Consider the following 21,550-nt stretch of genomic DNA (forward strand, 5'->3'; position numbering starts at 1 on the left):
ACTGGGCCAAAGGTTCACCTTAAAAAAAGACAATGACCCTAAGCACGCAGCTAAAATAACGAAGGAGTGGCTTCAGAACAACTCCGTGACTGTTCTTGAATGGCCCAGTCAGAGCCCTGACTTAAACCCAATTGAGCATCTCTGGAAAGACCTGAAAATGATTGTCCACCAACGTTCACCATCCAACCTGACAGAACTGGACAGGATCTGCAAGGAGGAATGGCAGAGCATCCCCAAATCCAGGTGTGAAAAACCTGTTGCATCATTCCCAAAAAGACTCATGGCTGTAATAGCTCAAAAGTGTGCTTCTACTAAATACTGAGCAAAGGGTCTGACCATTTCATGGGGCCTGAATACTGAATACTTTCCGTACCGACTGTACAATACTGTGTTAAGGTGTATACATTCTGACAAAAAGGTTAATGGTAGCAGAAGGGGAATAGATTTATATATATGAAAAATATTAAAATAAATGAAACATTTGACTAAAACTGTGTAATTAATGTTTTGTCGCCACTTTTCATGGACTCTTTTGAAAATAGTTACTTAAAACTGAGACCGATCCGTAATTGTTTGGATCAATTCGACTCCTTTTTAAATAAAGGAATCACCCTCCTTTTGGAGCTTATGTCGAGAATGGTGTCACTGCAGGAGAGCTGGCGTGAGGAAACCACGGACAAATTTGAAGTGCACAAGGATGTCGTTTCATCGAAGGCTCTTCAATGTCACATGAAATGTGGAGTGTGTACTCTGTGTCAGTACCAATGACCTTGTTAGACCTGTTGGTCTAATGGAGTCTGAAGCGGAAGCTTCTTTTTTTTCATTTCAGCAAATATCCCAAATGAAAACTATAATGTTGTCATTTTGCAAACCAAAAATTAGGAATTACTGTACAGCAAAACTTGGAGTGTTGCATTCTTGTGAGGTGATTTTAACTCCCAAGGTGTAATTTCAACATTTAACAATTTTTCAGATTTAAATGGTGTCCATAGTAGGGGTTATTTCACAGAGTGGCTCATATGGTGTTAGATTAACTCTCCAGAGATGTATTTAATTAGGTCTACCTTTGCACCTGCACTTCTTCAGTTTGAGAGAGACGAGTCAGCGTCGTTTCCTTCTCCTGTATTTTCAAATGGTAAATTAAGTTCAAACTTACTAAAATAATTATGAATTTACGCTGAAGACTCTAAATTTCCCGTAGGTGTGAATGTGAGTGCAAATGGTTGTTTGTTTCTATGTGCCCTGCGACTGGTTGGCGGCCAGTTCAGGGTGTACACCGCCTCTCGCCGAATATCGCTGGGATAGGTTCCAGCACGCCCGCAACCCTAGTGAGGAGAAGCGGCTCAGAAAATGGATGGTGGATGGATATATGTATATATGTTGTAACGACGGTGAAAGCCTTGCTACTCCCAGCATCCTTTGCAAATGGAAAATTAAGAAGCAATGTTGGAGCTAAACATTTCTTTTTTCATCGCGTTGTTTCTTCCAACATTGTAAATAAGTGTGTGTTGAGTGGGCGTTTTTTTTTTGTGAAACCATGACTGTGTGTTGTATGATGAATAATGACCTTCCGGCCATAGTCACTTGTGGTGTGACTTTCAAGCTGTCCAAATGTTCTTTGTCCCAGGAATAATAAATGTTATTTTTCAAAGAGATGCATAGTGATTACTATCTTATTCAAATTCTTTATAGAAAATAAAGTGGATTATTCCTATTATATTATAAAGACTATAATTACTTAAACAGACACACATTTATCAGAATCATCTTTATTTGCCAATAGTGATGGCGAGCTGAAGTTTCATGAAGCATTGCGACACTTCAGCCATTGGTTAGAGTAATGGTTCATTTCTTGTTGCTTCATTGCACACGAAACCATCTGCTGGCCATGTGCATAATCACAGGCAGCTGTATCTTTACCGCATACAGTATGTGCTGCATTGCATTTTTGCGTCTTTTTGGCTCGTGAATGACTTTGTATTACAAAACAATGTTTGACCAAGTAATTTCCCAACATAAAGTGTAAAATATATTATTTTTGAACATATTCTGTGTGCTTAAAATGTTCATCACCACTGGTATGGTAGGTTGTATAATGTTTTTCTGTTACTTTGGGAAATGGCATGGGCTTAAGAGGGCAGAGGATTTTGAAAGTGCTTATTTAGAAATAACACTTTATAATAATTTTTGTGTTAAGTGATTCATTCAAGAGCAATATTTTTAAATTGAGGTACAGCAATTTCTCCTCTCTGAGTGAGGTTTTATTTGACCTTACTTTCTGTGAACACAATAAATACTTTCCCCATGAATAAAATAAGAAACTGGAGTTTTTGATAAACAAATGTAATTCATAAGCCTGAATGATAGCTCCTTATTCGGTGCGGTCCTGCTTAGGGTTCAAACTCAGGTAACCACCATACACCAGGTTGAGAGTGAGTGCACCAACGGCTGGGCTATTAAACCAGGGTGCAGCATTACCGGCCAGTAGCCTCTTTCCAAGGATTCTGAGGAGTGACGGAATCCTGTACAAGCTGGTCAATTCGCAACACTCCAAACTCGATTAGCCTATACAAACTACACAGTCTGTATCCAAACTTAGCTGACCTCAACTCTATATAAATTGTGCAAAATGATGCTGAGTCCTCTAGCAATTAGAGCAGTTTGAAATGACTAATAGGACAATAGTCTGGTGCAGTGACCATTGTGCAAATGACGCAGAAGTAAAGGAATTTATCCAGTTTAAAGTGACTAGTAGTAGGATAACCTGGAACAATGTCAATTGTGCGAATGGTGCAAATACTTCTCAAGTACATGAGTGGCCAGTATTGGTCAACAACAGATATGTAAGTAGTGCAGGGTGGCGAGACAACTATAGAGAGTACACAAGCAATGTATAATTGGCCTGACAGAGATGTGACTACAATCTCAAGATAGAATTGGCAGCATGTTACAATGGAATTGTAAGTTAACTGTTTAGGAAGTTAATGGCAAGAGGGAAGAAGCTGTTGGAATGTCTGCTTGCTTTATTTTGCATTGTTCGATAGCGCCTATCTGAAGAAAGAAGGTGGAAGAGGTGGTGACCAAGATGTGGAGGGTCCAAGAGGATTTTGCATGCTCTTGTCTTAGTTCTGGCAGCTTGCAAGTCCTCAAGAGTGGGTAGGAGGGTATTGACAATCTTTTCAGCAGTTTTGATTGTCCGTTGCAGTCGAAGTTCGTCCTTTTTTGAAGCAGCACCAAACCAGACTGTGATGGATGAACACAGGACTGATTCGACTACTGCTGTGTAGAACTGCCTCAACAGCTCCTGTGGCAGGCCGTGCTTCCTCATAGCCGCAGGAAGTACATCCTCTGCTGGGCCTTTTTGAGGATGGAGCTAATGTTGATCTCCCACTTCAGGTTCTGAGAAACTGTAATTCCGAGGAACTTGAAGGTCTCGGCGGTTAACACAGGGCAGTTGGACAACGTAAAGGGTAGCTGTGGCGAAGGATGCCTCCTGAAGTCCACGATCATCTCTACAGTCTTGAGCGTGTTCAGCTCCAGGTTGTGTCAGCCGCACCACAGCTCCAGCCCCTCCACTTCCTTTTGATACGCAGACTCGTCACTGTCTTTGATGAGGCCGATGACTGTGGTGTCGTCTGCAAACTTCAGGAGTTTGACAGTCAAAACTCTGGACAAAACCCTTCCATATAGCCGGGACAGTGAGAAAGTTATAGTAAGCAAGGCATTAACAGTATTTAGTAATTTAATTGAAATAAAGTAATTTAATTACAGTAAGTTAGCACCCGCGGCACGTGGCCGATTGGTTAGAGCGTCAGCTTCACAGTTCTGTGGACCCGGGTTCGATCCCCAGCCCTGCTTTTGTGGTGTATTCAATTGAATACAGGTTGAAAAGGATATGCGAATTATTGCATTTTTTTTCCCATTTACGTTTTACACAATGTCCCAACTTCATTGAAATTGGGGTTTGTCGTAGAATGGAGGAAGAGATTGACAGAGGCATCGGTGCAGCATCTGCAGTGACGTGGACACTGTATCGGTCGGTCGTGAAGAGAGACTTAATTCGAAAGGCAAACCTCTCAATTTACTGCTCAATTTATGTTACCACAATCACACAGTGACTAAAGGGTGTCTCCCTCTGAGATCGAGTGAGCAAGGAGGGTTATGGAGTTGAGCCAGTGCCCCTCCGCATCGAGAAGAGTTGGGCATATTAGGATGCCTCTTGGATGCCTCTACGGTGAGGTGAGCACGTCCCACCAGGAAGAAAGACCCAGGACACACGGAAGAGACAATTCCTAGAAGAGATGGACAGAATGCCTGAGGAAAGTGAAGTCTGAGCTTCCCTGCTTTGGCTGCTACCCCCTGCAACTTGACCCCAGATAAGTGGAAGAAGATGGATGGATAGGCAGTCATGATGGAAAAACCAGTCCCACAAAAATAAAAGTATAGATTTGTTTGGGTGACATGACAAATTAAGATTCAGGTGCATTCCTAATAGATCTCTTGACTGATAAAGGGGTGTCTCCCAAGACTTTGTCAGACAAATTGTTTGGATCAATGCAGTGTGTTTTTCCAAACTGTGTATGCATGCCTATTTTTTTTTGTACTTGTTTGTGCACTTTGTAAGACTGTCCTTGCCACAAAAATAGTTTTTTCAGTCCTTGTATAGACAATGGCCTCCATGTCTTTCAATGTCCATGGACACAATTGTTCAGCATGTCTGTGTCTTGCTTTACTTGTATCTACAATGGGGCTTAAGTGCACCCACAGGTTGCTGCTTCATTGGGGAGTAAAACTTACGGCGGTCCAACAATACAAGAATGAATTCCTTTTTCTATTATGAGCATGCATCTGCAGTTACGTGAGATGAACCTGCAGGTACCATTAAAGACAACTCTACTGAGCTCTGTAGGAACTCAAGACTTCCATCAACTTGATTGCGATTTTGGGAACTCAACATAACTTTGAAATTAGATCCAGGAAACGTCTCCTTAAGATTTTTTTGTAATTGCCACAATTAACAATGAACTCAGGTTGCATGCTTAGATTAATCACATTGCTTCACATTTCATTAGCTTTCAACAACAGGAAGTGGAGTTAATATTGAAAAATTACTCAGAAGATATACGCTTGTAGTTCGACACACCAACCACATATTTAACAAGCTTTACACAATCGTCAATGTATACGCTCCAAATAAAGATGATCCAGCCTTTTTTCACATGCTCTAATTCATATGCTCTTTTCACACTTGTTAAACTTGTCAGTCAATTCTACAATTGTCATGGGAGGTGATTTTAACCTTACGCTAAATCCTCTAATAGAACGCCCAAATCTCAAAAATAGCTATCAGCCACAATGCCCCAATATATCAGAGCAGTATATGGATGACCTTGGTCTTGTTGACGTGGAAGCTGAAAAACCGCACATCAAGAGAATACACATTTTTCTTGTCGGTTCTCAGGAATAGATTTTTTTCTTTCAAACAATTCGTCAGCTCGAAGAATTACCCCCCAAATACATCCAATCATCATCAGCGACCATGCACCAATTTCTCTTAATCTAAAAGTTTAATCAAGTTTGGGATCCCCAGCAACATGGCGCTTCAACACGTCCCTATTGAAGGACGCGGATTTTGATTATTTCGTGAGGAAGGAATGGGATGAGTTTTTGAAATTCAACGACTCCCAAACCATATCCCCATCTCTGTTGTGGGAAACCGGGAAAGCTGTATTGAGAGGTCGAATCATATCACACAGATACGCTTAGAAACCAACTTCAAACGGCAAAAGATCAATTAGACGTTATCCAAAAGAACAGGTTTTCTACAACAACAGTTAAGATACACTAACTTTGAAAAACAGAAATAAATCAGCAAAATTCCTGGCGAACCAACTTCAGCGCAATAGAAGTCCTTAATTACAGCCATTCAAGATTCAAATGGCAACTGTACACAGTCACCATAAGAAATACATGATTTTTTTTACAATTATGATAGCAGCTTATACACATCTTCGAACAACACAGACCAAAAAGAAATTGAAACTTTTATTAAGGATCTAAACATTCCTCAATTAAATACACAAATTAAAGACAGCCTTGATGTTCATCACAAAATTACATAATGCATTAAAAAATATACAATCGGGACGAACGCCTGGCCCGGACAGAATCCCCGTCAAATTCATTAAACATTTCTGGCCAATACTAGCACCTCTATTTGTCGGAACAGTCAAGGAGATAAACAATAAAGGTCAAATTATTAGCCATACGAGCACATCTTATCTTATTACTGAAGTCAGGTAAAGACCCCATTCTCCCGGCTAATTATCGGCCTTTATCACTGATTAATGTAGCTATCAAGATTATCTCGAAAGCCCTCGCAGCAAGGCTTGAGAAGGTACTCCCGTCGATAATCCACTATGACCACACAGGCTTCATTAAAAATTACTTTGAGGAGTTGATGAATGAGGAAAATGAGAGAGATGGGAGAGTAGAAGAGGCAAGTGTGGTGGACCAGGACGTGGCAATGATTAGTAAGGGGGAAGTTAGAAAGGCATTAAAGTGGATGAAAAATGGAAAGGCAGTTGGTCCTGATGACATTCCTGTGGAGGTATGGAAGCATCTAGGAGAGGTGGTTGTGGAGTTTTTGACCAGCTTGTTCAATAGAATTCTAGCGCGTGAGAAGATGCCTGAGGAATGGAGGAAAAGTGTGCTGGTGCCCATTTGTAAGAATAAGGGTGATGTGCAGAGCTGTGGGAACTATAGAGGAATAAAGTTGATGAGCCACACGATGAAGTTATGGGAAAGAGTAGTGGAGGCTAGACTCAGGACAGAAGTGAGTATTTGCGAGCAACAGTATGGTTTTATGCCTAGAACGAGTACCACAGATGCATTATTTGCCTTGAGGATGTTGATGGAAAAGTACAGAGAAGGTCAGAAGGAGCTCTATTGAGTCTTTGTAGATCTAGACAAAGCCTATGACAGAGTACCCAGAGAGGAACTGTGGTACTGCATGCGGAAGTCTGGAGTGGCAGAGAAGTATGTTAGAATAATACAGGACATGTACGAGGGCAGCAGAACAGCGGTGAGGTGTGCTGTAGGTGTGACAGAAGAATTTAAGGTGGAGGTGGGACTGCATCAGGGATCAGCCCTGAGCCCCTTTCTGTTTGCAGTGGTGATGGATAGGCTGAGAGATGAGGTTAGACTGGAATCCCTGTGGACCATGATGTTTGCAGATGACATTGTGATCTGCAGTGAAAGCAGGGAGCAGGTGGAGGAACATTTAGAAAGATGGAGGCATGCACTGGAAAGCAGAGGAGTGACGATTAGCCGAAGTAAAACAGAATATATGTGCATGAATGAGAGGGGTGGTGAGGGAAGAGTGAGGCTACAGGGAGAAGAGATAGCAACGGTGGAGGACTTTTAATACTTGAGGTCAACCGCCCAGAGCAATGGGGAGTGTGGTCAGGAAGTGAAGAAACGGGTCCAAGCAGGTTGGAACGGGTGGAGGAAGGTGTCAAGTGTGTTATGTGACAGAAGAGTCTCTGCTAGGATGAAGGGCAAAGTTTATAAAACAGTGGTGAGGCCAGCCATGATGTACAGATTAGAGACAGTGGCACTGAAGAGACAACAGGAAGCATAGCTGGAGGTGGCGGAAATGAAGATGTTGAGGTTCGCTCTATGAGTGACCAGGTTGGATAAAATTAGAAATGAGCTCATCAGAGGGACAGCCGATGTTCGATGTTTTGGAGACAAAGTTAGAGAGCGCAGACTTTGATGGTTTGGACACGTCCAGAGGAGAAATAGTGAGTATATTGGTAGAAGGATGATGAGGATGGAGCTGCCAGGCAAGAGAGCTAGAGGAAGACCAAAGAGAAGGTTGATGGATGTCGTGAGGGAAGACATGAAGGCAGTTGGTGTTCGAGAGGAGGATGCAGGAGATAGGCTTACATGGAAAAGAATGACGCGCTGTGGCGACCCCTAAAGGGACAAGCCGAAAGGAAAAGAAGATACATTATACAATTCGCCGAAAGCGACAGTCACCACGAATAGGATTACTTCACAAAAAATTACATTACAAAGAGGAACGAGACAAGGATGTCCACTCTCACCAATGCTATTTGCAATATTCATCGAAACTCTTGCTGCCGCTATACGTCAGAATGCTAATACTAAAGGTATCTGCTCACAAGTGACAGAACACAAAATCAATCTGAATGCTGATGATATTCTTCTTTACTTACAGGAATCCAAGTATTCTCTTCAGGCAGTCTTCAATCTCATTAAAAAAATTTCACAAATATCTGACTACTCTATCAACTGGACAAAATTAACAACACTCCCAATAACAGCAAACTCATGGACTCCTGCAGATCAAATCCCAGTTTATCCTATTCCTATAGGAAACATTAAGTATTTAGGGATTAATATTTCATCAAAACTCAGAGAGCTAACCAATCTAAATAAGACACCACTTTTGGAAAAAATCTCAGCTGATTTAAAACACTGGAATAATTTACATATATCACTACTGGGAAGAATAGCTACAATAAAAATGAAAACCTTACCTCAAATAACATTTCTTTTCAATGATTTCATTTAAAACCACATTTAAATGGTTTCAAACCATTTCTGATGTAATAATTTTGTCTTCAAAAAATAAAAAAAATAGAATTAGTCTATCTGCTCTTCAGAAAAGTAAACAGGAGGGGGGCCTAAATTCTCCCAACTTTAAACACTATTATTTAGCTAACCAAATACAATACCTCAGCAAATGTTTGCACCACAATGAGGAGTACGATTCTTGGCTAGAACTGGAACAAATAGACTGCAACAACATCAAACTCCCATTTATTTCCACGTCTTAAACGCCATAAATGCTTCAACAACGCAATAATTGCATCCACTTTAACATCTTGGTGGCAAAGTTTAGAATCTACAGGATCTCGATTAGGTCCCAGTATATTCTCCCCAATCTGGCATAATCCAGATTTCGAAATTAATAATATACCCCTTAATTTTAGTACAACCCCAATTCCAATGAAGTTATGTTAAACAAATAAAAACAGAATCCAATAATTTGCCAATCATGTTCAACCTATATTTCAATGAATACGCTACAAAGACAAGATATTTAATGTTCAACCTGAAAAACTTTATTGTTTTTAGCAAATAATCATTAACTTTGAATTTTATGGCTGCACCTTTTCCAAAAAAGATGGAAAAGGGTCATGTTTACCACTGTGTTACATCACCTTTTCTTTTAACAACATTCAATAAACATTTGGGAACTGAGGACACTAATTGTTGAAGCTTTGTTGGTGGAATTCTTTCCCATTCTTGCTTGATGTATAGCTTCAACTGTTCAACAGTCCGGGGTCTCAGTTGTCGTATTTTACGCTTCATATTGCGTCACACATTTTCAATGGGAGACAGGTCTGGACTTCAGGCAGGCCTGTCTAGTACCCGCACTCTTTTACTACGAAGCCACGCTGTTGTAACACGTGCAGAATGTGGTTAGGCATTGTCGTCCATGAAAAAGACGTTTCTTGGATGGCAGCATATGTTTCTCCAAAACTTGTATGTACCTTTCAGCATGAATGGTGGCTTTACAGATGAGTAAGTTACCCATGCCATTGGCACTAACACAGCCCCATACCATCACAGATGCCGGCTTTTGAACTTTGCGTCCATAACAGTCCGGATGGTTGTTTTCCTTTGGCCCGGAGGACACGACGTCCACAATTTCCAAAAACAATTTGAAATGTGGACTCGTCGGACCACAGAACACTTTTCTACTTTGCATCAGTCCATCTTAGATGAGCTCGGGCCCAGAGAAGTCGGCGGCGTTTCTGGGTGTTGTTGATAAATGGCTTTTGCTTTGCATAGTAGAGTTTCAAGTTGCACTTACGGGTGTAGCGCCGAACTGTATTTACTGACATTGGTTTTCTGAAGTGTTCCTGAGCCCTGTGGTGATATCCTTTACACATTGATGTTGGTTATTGATGCAGGGATCGAAGCTCACAAGCGTTTAATGTTGGTTTTGGGCCTTGCCGCTTACATGCAGTGATTTCTCCAGATTCTCTTAACCTTTTGATGATATTATGGACCGTAGATGATGAAATCCCTTGCAGTTGTACGTTGAGGAACATTGTCCTTAAACTGTTCGACTATTGTTAGATATATTTTAGTAGTTATCATTTATTTGCTTAGCTTGCATTAGTATTTTGCATTAGTAGCTTGCATTAGTATTTTGCATTAGTAGCTTGCATTAGTATTATGGACAATATTTAGATAGAAAGATGTCTCGCCTTCAAGAAGATGACTCAGCAACATTTGATGGAAGGGCGCCTTGACCAAGGACGTGATCGGATGTGGTCGGGGACGGGACAGGTGTCGTCTGGTCCTATGTTTTGTGTTGTGTCTTAATGCTTAGAACATTATGTCTTGTAGAACCCTCCTATTTTCAAATAAATGTAGGAGCGACTGCGGAGATTGTTTAGAGCGTGTTGAGAGGCTGTAACCTGAACAATCTCCCATGCGCCCTCCTCATGAGTAAAATGACCAACGTCTTCATTCCTTTTGTGTTTATTCATTATAATGTTTGGTGGTATTTTCTCACACACTTGTTCACAAAGAGGTGAACCTCGCTCCATCTTTGCTTGTGAATGACTGAGCGATTCAGGGAAGCTCCTTTCATACCCAATCATGGCACCCACCTGTTCCCAATTTGATGAGCATTCCTCAACTTTCTCAGTCTTTTTTGCCACCTGTCCCAGCTTTTTTGGAACAACTATTTAACAGTTATGTTTTTCGGACACTGTTGATGAACTGTTCCCAGAATTCCAAATAACAGACGGAAACTTTCTTCAATACAATAAATAAAAAGAATACCAACACTCCAGAGCACCCTCGAACTGCTGTCAAGCAAATAGTGACGCTCCACCCGCAAAGTAAAAGAAATCTCTCAAAAGTTTATGAATTAATTTCATGTACTAAATCAATGCACTTACCAATCATCAAATGGGAATAAGACCTTTCCATGTCCGCTGACTGTAGCTACTGGATACAGATTTGCAACAATACGTTTAGTATGAAATCTACATTGGGTTCCTGCGGCCCCCACCGGGTGGCCAGTTGTCAGGGTGCCCCGTTGGGGCCGGCGGACCGCCCTGTGTCCCTCGATGTGGGACGTGTCCCGTCCACCGGGCTGCTCTCGGGTGGACCCCTGGGTCGGCCCCTCGATTGATTGGGCTGGGTCCTCAGCCTCCACGGTGCGGGCACAGCAATTACAGGACACTTCGATCAGTCTTTGTGCATGTAAAACGGTGTCAATTAACACACCCCTGGGACTCTTTCACTGGTTGTGGGGCCACTCACTTATTGCAACAAATAACTCACGAATATGCAAATTGATTGTGTATCCCCTCACTCACACTCTCGTCCTATAGAATTTTATAATTTACATCATCAAGCCCACCACACTTCAGTTGTACAGCCGGGTTCACGACCCTTGTTCTGCATGCTTCTTCTCCTGTTCTAGCTTGTCCTGTCCTTCCCTCACAGGGTGTAGCACTCCAGCCCCATGCAACACTCATATTTAATGTTTCATTGTTGTAGATAATGTAATGACTTACTTTTCTCATCCGGTTTACAATTAGTGCTTTGTCTTTTGTCTTCATTTCTCGCTCCCCTCGAGAAACTTTGTTCTGTTAGACTCTGATTCTCAATAAACTTAAATTATAATACTAAGAAACCACAGTGGAAGCTTGAAAACTCCACTGTGACACAGTAAAACTGTTCCGACATAAAAGGGATACAGAGCTTCCATTCTGCTTGACCTAATAGCCGAACAGGACAAAAAAAAAAACACATCAACCACATGAGAGCAAAGGAGAATGCTGCAAGCGCGACAATTAAGAGCAGATGACACACCCAAGTCTGAGCTACATCGCTCAAATGACATGCTTGTGTTTTGGTCATTGATTTTATCTTCAAAATGGCAGCTGCAGGATCTCTGCCCAGAGACAGCTGAAGGTTGAGCTGCACTGATGGTGTAGAGTAACTATTCATTGTCTTCATCTTTGACTATCTGTCCCTCTTTCTTTTAATTGAGGAATGATAAATGTGTCTTTGTTTTACCGGAGAGTTGAGAGTAGTTTCAATCTGCATACTTTGCCTTTGCAGAGAACGACCTTCTCAATGAGAGTGAATGCCACATGAAATAAATTTTTGTCTCAATCAGCAAGCTGATAGCAGCATACAGAACAACAATAAAGACAGTGTCAGGGTGCAGCAAAAAGCTGACAAAGGTTCTGGAGTCACAGACATTGTGTTTAAGTCTTATCCAGTTAAGTAAGAAGCATGTGTTAGCATATGGTGTACAGATACAAAAGCCTTATGATCCACAGGCCAGTCAAATTCCCCCACACCAAACTCATCCAGCCATGCCTTAAAAGCAGGGGTGTCCAAACTTTTTGGCTCAGGGGCCACATTAACGTAAAAAAATTATTAATTTTACATGGTACCGACGAGGGGAATGCTTTTTTGTATTTATTTTTACTTTACTTAGTTTTACTATGCTGTCTGCTGCTAGGTAGATCTGATAACTGCCTGAACTGGATAAATGAAGGTTAAAATAAAAATTAATGAAATGCAAAATAAAGTATTTTTATGAAATTTGACTCAAACTCAAACTTTATTCATCAGAATCAACAAACAACATGTTTGCATTAATGTGAAGGGTGATACTGAGATCTCGACTGCAGTAAATGGGGCAAGTCTGGCTCAAAAGCGGTGGTTTTAATGCGCAAGATGTCACGCAGGTGGGAGTCACTTAGTCTTGTCCTCATGCGGTTCTTATTCATGTTCATGACTGAGAATGTCTTCTCACACAAGTATGTCGAGCAAAACAAGCTCAAAATTTTCTTAGCAAATGTACGAATCTCTTGGAACCTGTCTTTATCCAGCTGCTGGTAAAAGTTGACAAGAGGGAGTTGTTGGTACCGGCTGCGACACTCCGTGTCACACTGCAGCTCAATGAGCTCCAACTGCAGGTGGGCTGGAACGTCACTGAGATCCACGGAAACGGGAGAAGAAAAAAGCGTTATCTCCTTTTCAATAGTTGCAAAATCCCTGAAACACTGTTGAAACTCCTCAGTCAGAGATGAGATGTTTGCGGCATACCTCCTCATTTGCGTACTGATATTGTGCGCTGGAAAACAGGTCATTATTTCTTGCAGAGATTGGAAATGTGTGGTATTGGGCTGCGTTTGTGACAGGTGGGTTTGGAAAAGTAGCAGCTTGGTCCGAAAGGCTTTAATATGTGAATACAGTTGGCTTATCAATGCATTTTGCTCCTGAAGGCTCGTGTGCTCGCCAACCATGGCAGGTGCGGCATCCGTAATAATCCTTGTGATTTTATTCCACTGTTATTTTATGTAATCTACGGCGGAACAAACAGAAGCAAATAAATCTTTCCCTCGTTTGGTCCTTAAGGCTCTGGAGGTCTTCACACACGTTAATTTCACTGTCCACTCCTCTAAAAAAAATCAGTAACTGAGCGCTGTCGGATGCATCCGTGCTTTCATCACAGGCTCACGAAAAAAATTCAAACTCCACTCCTTCTGCGTCCAACTGTCTCTTAATATCAGAAGAAATTTCTTCGATCCTTCGTGACACAGTGCTACGAGCCAGGCAAACATTGACGAACTGTTGCTTTTTCTCAGGACAAATGTTCTCCACCCTTTTCATCACACAGTCTTTAATAAATTCACCCTCAGTAAAAGGTTTGCAGTGCTTGGCAATCAGCGTTGCCACCTCATAGCTTGCCTTTGTTGCATTTTCATTCGACTCATTGGCTCTTGTGAAAAAGTGTTGCTGTGCCGTTAAACCAGCTTCCAGTTGCTTCAATTTTTCACTGCGTTCGTTCCCAGTTAGCTTGTCGTAATTAGCATGTGGTAGTGCCTCTTTATATTGAACTCCTTGAACACAGCCACAGTCTCTTGGCAAATTAGACAGACGCAGTTGTTTCTAAACTCAGTGAAAAAATATTCAGACTTCCATTTGTCCTGGAAACGTCGACCCTCACTATCAACTTTCCTTTTCTTACTTCCAGTTGGCATTTCAGAAATGGGCAAAAAACAGATAATGCGCAAAACGGCCCCGCGAGAGTTCAGCCACAAGTTTACTGCCATCCTGTGGTGAAATATAAAATTGCGTGTGTATTTTGTACTGCCGGGCCACATATTATTGGTTTTATGACAGAGGCTTCGGGCCAGTGGAAATATGAACATGGGCCGGATTTGGCCCGGGGGCCGGACTTTGGGCAGGTCTGCCTTAAAGGATGGGAATTAGTCCATCAGAGATCAGTTCTCATGGACTCAGTTTAGTATTACTGCAGTATTGTAGTTGGAAAGGGCAAACTGAAGTTGCTTCAGTAGGCCATTCCCAAGATATGAAGGTCACTGTTTGAGAGATATTGTTTATTGCTGTCTGTTGGTTGGTTGGATGTTTTTTTTTTAGTTAGCAGCAAGGGGTACACAACAAAAACATTGTGGGGGTAACCAAATATGTCTAGTTGCAAACAGAGGCCCGACCAAAACATCACTTTGGATCCAAACCACCACAATGCCACAAACTAAAAACATTTTTTCCTCAGGCTGTCTGTTATGGGCCCTCATTACAGTATGGTGCCCTTGGATACAAATCAGGATGAAAATACAGCTAGAGGAATGTACTGCATGCTACTGAGTATCATTCTAAAAGAAAAAAAGAAAAAAAGAGCTCCATACCTATAAAATGGATCACAGCAAACTAATAGAGAATAATAAGCAACAATACTTTATTGGCTGGCAACCAGTTCAGGGTGTACCCTTCCTCTCGCCCAGAGTTAGCTGAAATAAGCTCCAGCACGCCCGTGACCCAAATGAGGATAAGCGGTACGGAAAATGGATGGATGGATGAATATGTGTGTGTGTGTGTGTTTAAAATATATTGAATATATGTGAGTCTCATGCATCTAACTGGAGACAGTTTTTCAACTTATTATTTCCTTTGTAACAAAATAAACCGCAAGAAAATCACTTGAAAATTAATCAAGTTATGATTTTTTATGTGCGTGCTCATGCCCAAAATTCTCAATAGAAATGAATGGAGTGGAGGGGTGGGACCATAGAGGAACTCCCGGTTCAAGATAGTGGGCACCCTACTGTTGTGCAATCTGCACGTTGCACCAATTCTCCCTCTAAATCAGCAGTCGTGTGTGAAGATGGAGTAGACAAGAGGGCTGAGGACACACCCCTGTGGGACTCCAGTGTTCAGGATTAGGGTGGTTGAGGTGCAACCTGATGGTTTGTGGTCTATTGGTCAGAAAATCTGCACAGTGAGCTGTCCAAGCCCTGTTTGCTCAGTTTCTGGACCAGTTTGTTGGGGAGCATTGTATTAAATGCTGAAATCAACAAACAACATCCTAACATATGTTTTCGGCTTGTCCAGATGCGCAAGTGTTGCCTGTGTGATCTGTTGATATAATATTCAAACTGATGTAAGATCAGCAGGGATGGCAGTCTTCAGGTAGGGAGGGATGAGCCGGTCAAAACATTTTGCAATGATGGGAGTTAGAGCATCCAGACGGCTGCGATTAAGACAGTTCACAACCATTTTCTTGGGTAGTGGGATGATTGTAGCGGATTTAAGCCAGGTGGGAACGACAGCTTGTTTGAGCCAGAGATTGAAGATATTAGTAAATACCTCTGGCAGTTGGTCTGTACATCCCTTCAGTACTCAACAAGAGACACAGTCCGGCCCTGCCGCCTTGCTGCTGTCGATTTGGCAAAGGATGGATCTGACCTGCTGTTGATGTAGCTCTATGGGCTGTTTACATCCATAGACATAGTACAGGCTGGGTATAGGGCTCCCTATTACACAGATAAAAGTGAGCAAAGTACTGGTTCAATGTGTCTGGGAGGTGCTGTCACTTGGGCTTGCGACTGTGTGGGTGCGCTGGGCTGTCCTGACTCCTTTGAGATAGTAAGAGAAAAGTTGTGTTTTGTTTTTATCTTTGTTATTTAATTTCTGGCTTGCAGCACAGATAGGAAGTCTGTTACGGTGTTAACTCAATGTTTACATTGTTGCAGTTTGTGGCACAGACAGCAAGTCAGTTTCCGAAACTCCACAGTGTCATTGAGTTCTTCTCATATTTTAAATGGTAGCTATTTTGTTAGAGAAAAGTTTCTTTTTTTTTTTTTTTTTACAGCACAGACTGAAGACTTTAATTTTTTTTTACAATCATGTATAATTAAGTGTCCTAAATAAATAGTGCACTTCTTTTTAATTACAATCTGTTCTCCCCTCCCCCACCAAAAAAATCTAATATTCCAGAAACACATCAAGTTAAGAGGAGGTGTGACTGTATGTTTAATACGAATACGGAACTTATTGCAGCAAATGCCACAACTAAGCCAAGATCTTTTCAAAGAGATGGCTGGATTGATGATGATAATAATAATATCCATCCATCCATCAATTTTCTTTACCGCTTCTCCTCACTAGGGTCGCGTGCTGCTGGAGTATATCCTAGCTATCTTCGGGCGGGAGGCGGGGTACACTCTGAACCGGTCACCAGCCAATCTCAGGGCACATAGAAATAAACAACCATTCGCACTTACGTTCACACCTAGGGGCAATTTAGGGTCTTCAATCAACCTACCAAACATGTTTTTGGGATGTGGGAGGAAACCGGAGCGCCGGAGAAAACCCACCCAGGCACGGGGAGAACATGCAAACTCCACACAGGGGGGGCCAGGATTTGAACGCCGGTCCCCACAACTGTGAGGTAACCAGTCGTCCACTGTGCCTGCATAATAATAATAATAATAATAGTAATAATAATAATAATTCATAGCCAAGATTGTTGAGAAAGGTATTTTAAATCAACTCAGCAATTTCTTGAACTTATATGGACTTTTTGACAAATTTCAATCAGGCTTTCGAACTCATCACAGTACAGAATTTGTTCTTATCAAAGTGATAAACGATATAAGGTTGAATACTGACTCAGGAAAGGTGTCAATTATGGTCTTGTTGGATCTCAGTGCGGCTTCTGATACAGTAGATCATAATATACTGCTGAACAGGTTGGAAATGTGGGTAGGACTAAATGGAACAATCCTTAAATGGTTCAGGTCTTACCTGGAGGAAAGGAGTTATTTTATAACCACTGTAATTGTTCAATCTCATCGAATGACAATGACCTATGGGCCCCTCAAGGGTCAGTTCTTGTACCTCTCCTGTTTAGCCTGTATATGCTACCCTTGGGTCAAATTCTTCCGAACTTTATTTTGGAGTATCATAGCTGTGCAGACGACACACAGTTATATCTAGCAGTGTCTGCAGATGACTACAGTTCAATTGAGGTGTTGTGTCCCTGTTTAAAACAGATAAATAACTGCATGAGCCAACATTTTCTTCAATTAAACCACAACAAAACTGAGATAATTGTTTTTGGCAATAAAGAAAAGAGGATTGCTGTTACTAAGTACCTGGAGTCACACTCTTTAAAAACCAAAGGCCAAGTCCGAAACCTTGGTGTACTGATAGATTCCGACCTGACTTTCAACAGTCAGATCAAATCAATTACTAAAACTGCCTTCTACCATCGGAAGAATATATCCAGAGTGAAGGCTTGCATGTGCCAAGTAGACCAGGAGAAGCTCATCCATGCTTTTATATCAAGTAGATATATATAGGTATAAACCCAGTAGGTCTCTGAGATCGACAGACTCAGGTCAAATAGTGGAGCAAAGCAGTCCAAAGCATACATGGTGAAGCAACCCCGCTCCTCAGAACTGTGAGGCTGACGCTCTAACCAGTCGGCCACCGTGTAGCCATTTTTCAAAATGACCAAAAAAATAAAAATAAAAAAAAATAAAAAAATAAAAAATAATAAAAACATCCATCCATCCATTTTCTGAGCTGCTTCTCCTCACTAGGGTCCCGAGCGTGTTGAAGCCTATCCCAGCTATCATCGGGCAGGAGGCGGGGTACACCCTGAACTGGTTGCCAGCCAATCGCAGGCCACATACAAACAAACAACCATTCGCACTCACATGCACACCTCTGGGCAATTTAGAGTCTCCAATTAATGCATGTTTTTGGGATGTTGGAGGAACCCGGAGTGCCCGGAGAAAACCGACGCAGGCACGGGGAGAATTTATAAAACTCCACACAGGCGGGGCCGGGGATTGAACCGCGCTCGTCAGAACTGTGAGGCTGACGCTCTAACCTGTCTCTACCGTACCGCCATTTTTCAAAATGACCAAAAATAATTTAAAATAAAAAAATCAACAAAAAAATAAAAAATAAAAACAAGCTACTCTATTCATGTTTGGACATAAACAAAACAATAATGTAATTTAAAAAATATAGAACATTCCAAAATTTCAGTATTGATCACCATGGCAACAGCAATTATGTAATATAATTACAAGATTTCACCAGTAACGCTATTTCTCAGGAACTACTAGACGGATTTTGCTGAAACTTGGTATGTACCTACTTACAAATCTATTGTGTGCAACTATGAAGTTTGGTGCTACACAGTTAATTCTACATGTTGCAATATATGCCTGAAGTTGTGAGACCCCCCAAAGTGACAAAGAAATGCATAATGGACACAGCCCAGTTTTGTGTCATGTTTCAAACTGCTTAGATTGCAAACCAAACAACCTTCTGTTGCTTTGAGACCAATAAATATTGTTTCTTCACTTATTATAGGCTCTCAAAATCATTCAACAAAAACAATTGTTGCACTATATATATATATATATATATATATATATATATAAACAATGTTGAGGTGTTCGTAACTCAGTTTAAGATCCAAAATGAACATGATGATGAAAGTACCTGGACATGGCAATATTTCTTATCCAATGGCAATGTAATCTAAATCTATAGTCACTTTGACAAACAAAAAATGGAACAATCAAGTCACTTTTCATACTTAAAAGACCACTCTGAAATGTGCATTTTTATCACACAGCACAATGCCACAGATGTTGCAAGTTCTGAGGGAGCGTGCAATTGGCATGCTGACTGCAGGACTGTCCTGTTGCCTGTGAATTGAATGTTCATTTCTCTACCATAACCAGTCTCCAAAGGCGTTAGAGACAATTTGGCAGTACATCCAACCGGCCTCACAACCGCAGACCAAGTGTATCCACACCAGCCTAGGACCTCCACATCCAGCATGTTCACCTCCAAGATCGTCTGAGACCAGACACCCGGACAGCTGCTGCAACAGTTGTTTGCATAACCAAATAATTTCTGCACAAACTGTTAGAAACCGTCTCAGGGAAGCTCATCTGCTTTCTCGCCGTCCTCATCGGGGTCACGAACCTGACTGCAGTTCGTCGTCATAACCGACTTGGGTTTCTGCCAATATACAGCAACTTCGCACAGGAGTTGAAGAGGAGTGGACCAACATTCCACAGGCCACAATCAACAACTCTATGCGAAGGAGATGTGTTGCACTGCGTGAGGCAAATGGTGGTCACAACAGATACTGACTGGTTTTCTGACCCCTCCCAGACCACCTGCACATTTCAGAGTGGCCTTTTATTGCGGCCAGCCTAAGGCACACCTGTGCAACAATCATGCTTGTGAGCATCTTGATATGCCACACCTGTGAGGTGTGGCATATCAATTCATTCATGTATAATTAAGTGTCCGAGATCTTTTTTTAATCACAATCGGTTCTTTTCATTTTTAACCCTCCCAAAAAATGGTTTTATCGTGTAACGAACCGTGGATCAGAAATCGTGACTGAATTGTGACCTTGGTGAATCGTTACATCTTACACTATGGGTGAAACTGATTGATCGATGTCATAGCCAGTTAGAGCTGTATCTTGTTAGCACAAGCACGAAAACTTCATTTGTTTTTGCACTATGTACCCAACAATATGGGCGAGCCAATGAAGCGTCAATAGCACCTTTTAGGTGTCTCATCATCAGCGATAATCAGTGGTTTGAGTCAGATTTGCTCCTGATACTTTGTAGCTTGATGGGTGTGAATTGCCTTGCAGAAAAGCTAATTGTAAACCAAGTGTGACTGCGCAGCATGCACTAAATATGAGTACAAGCGTCATTGGGCAGTATGCTGACAGTGTTAGCCATTACAGTGGGAGAAGGAAGGTGGGGGTAATTATAGTTGATTTGAGTTGGTTCTTCATATATAAGTAAAATGAAGAACCAGAGAGACTTCAGAGAAACTGAGGTCTTGCGACGGATGACCAATTGGACTCAAATCAGGGTGAAGAGTATAAGGCTGACAAGTGCAAGTGAGGAAAGAGAGCTAATAAAAAAATAATATAAGAAACACAGGCTTTGGGATGGACAAAAGTGGAAGACATGGCGAGGCAGTTTGAGAGTGGGAGCAGTGGAGATAAATCCACTCCAGGAAACTCCCAGGACAGCAGAGGATTTGCATTGTGGTGCCCACTGTCCGCTAACCCTGACAGCGTGCCGCCAATCAGTGCAACATAGAGGAAAAAAATTGGTGAAATAGTGAACACTGTGCATGATTGAAACAAAGTTTGGGCTCACTGAGTGTAAACTGACCCACTGGCCTACTGATTAGTGTTGGGAATGGCAAAGTAACTCATGATGCGATATACAATATTTTCCTAATGATAACAATAGTATCAGAATACAGCAATGACGCATTAATCATACAATGGGAAAAATAATGTAACATAACTGAACTGAGAAGGGCAAACTTGTGGAAACAAGTCTTGGCCATAAAACAAGCATGTACACAACAATTAATCAATAGTAATAGTCTAGGCAAATTATGATAATTCCTATTAAAAAATCAACACATTCCATCTTTTCAGGGTCGTCACTTTATGTTGTATGTACTGTACTGTACTGTATTTTAAGGGGAACACATTATGGAAAATTTACTTTTTTAAAATTGTTTGTATACAAATACAAAATGGAGGTATAAAACACCTATCAAGAGTAAACTTAAACAACCAAGAACAGAGAACCCCTTTTATCGCATGGGATTTGTTCCAGATCTATTGGACGCTATAAATGAAAACCCGTAATCTAGAGACCAAATAATTGTATTTTTTATTTGTAATAGTTTTACCCCTCCCACCTGCTTTAAACACATTTAAACTTGTGAAAACACTTGTTTAACGCATTCCTTATGTCCTGTTCTCACGCTCTTGTTCACCCAGTTACCACAATTAGAAGCAAAGCATGATTGCTCCAAGCTGTTGGTTTGTCACTCGCCACATTTGGGGACCTTCTCTGCCTCTTCTTCTACAACACATCTCTTCCAGTAGACCTCAATGCTGCACGGCATGTTGCGGCACAACGTAAATTAATCTAAATTTGGACTTGCCTGTATACTGTAAAAAATTCATGCTTAAAAATGTGCGATATAGTGGAGGCACGATACAGTAGATGAACTACGATATCACGGGGGTAAATCTTTTATCTGCCTATTTCTGAAAATGTGTCTAACAGTGGTTAAATTA

General features: G+C 41.4%; 1 protein-coding gene across 2 annotated transcripts in view; it reads right to left on the reverse strand.

Moving 5' to 3' along the window:
- Positions 1-21,550, reverse strand: part of LOC133410277 (gamma-aminobutyric acid receptor subunit gamma-3-like) — a 156,493-nt gene that overhangs the window by 73,710 nt on the left and 61,233 nt on the right. The gene's annotated exons all lie outside the window — the stretch shown is intronic.

Source organism: Phycodurus eques, chromosome 1 (genome assembly GCF_024500275.1).
Source record: "Phycodurus eques isolate BA_2022a chromosome 1, UOR_Pequ_1.1, whole genome shotgun sequence".
NCBI lineage: Eukaryota > Metazoa > Chordata > Actinopteri > Syngnathiformes > Syngnathidae > Phycodurus > Phycodurus eques.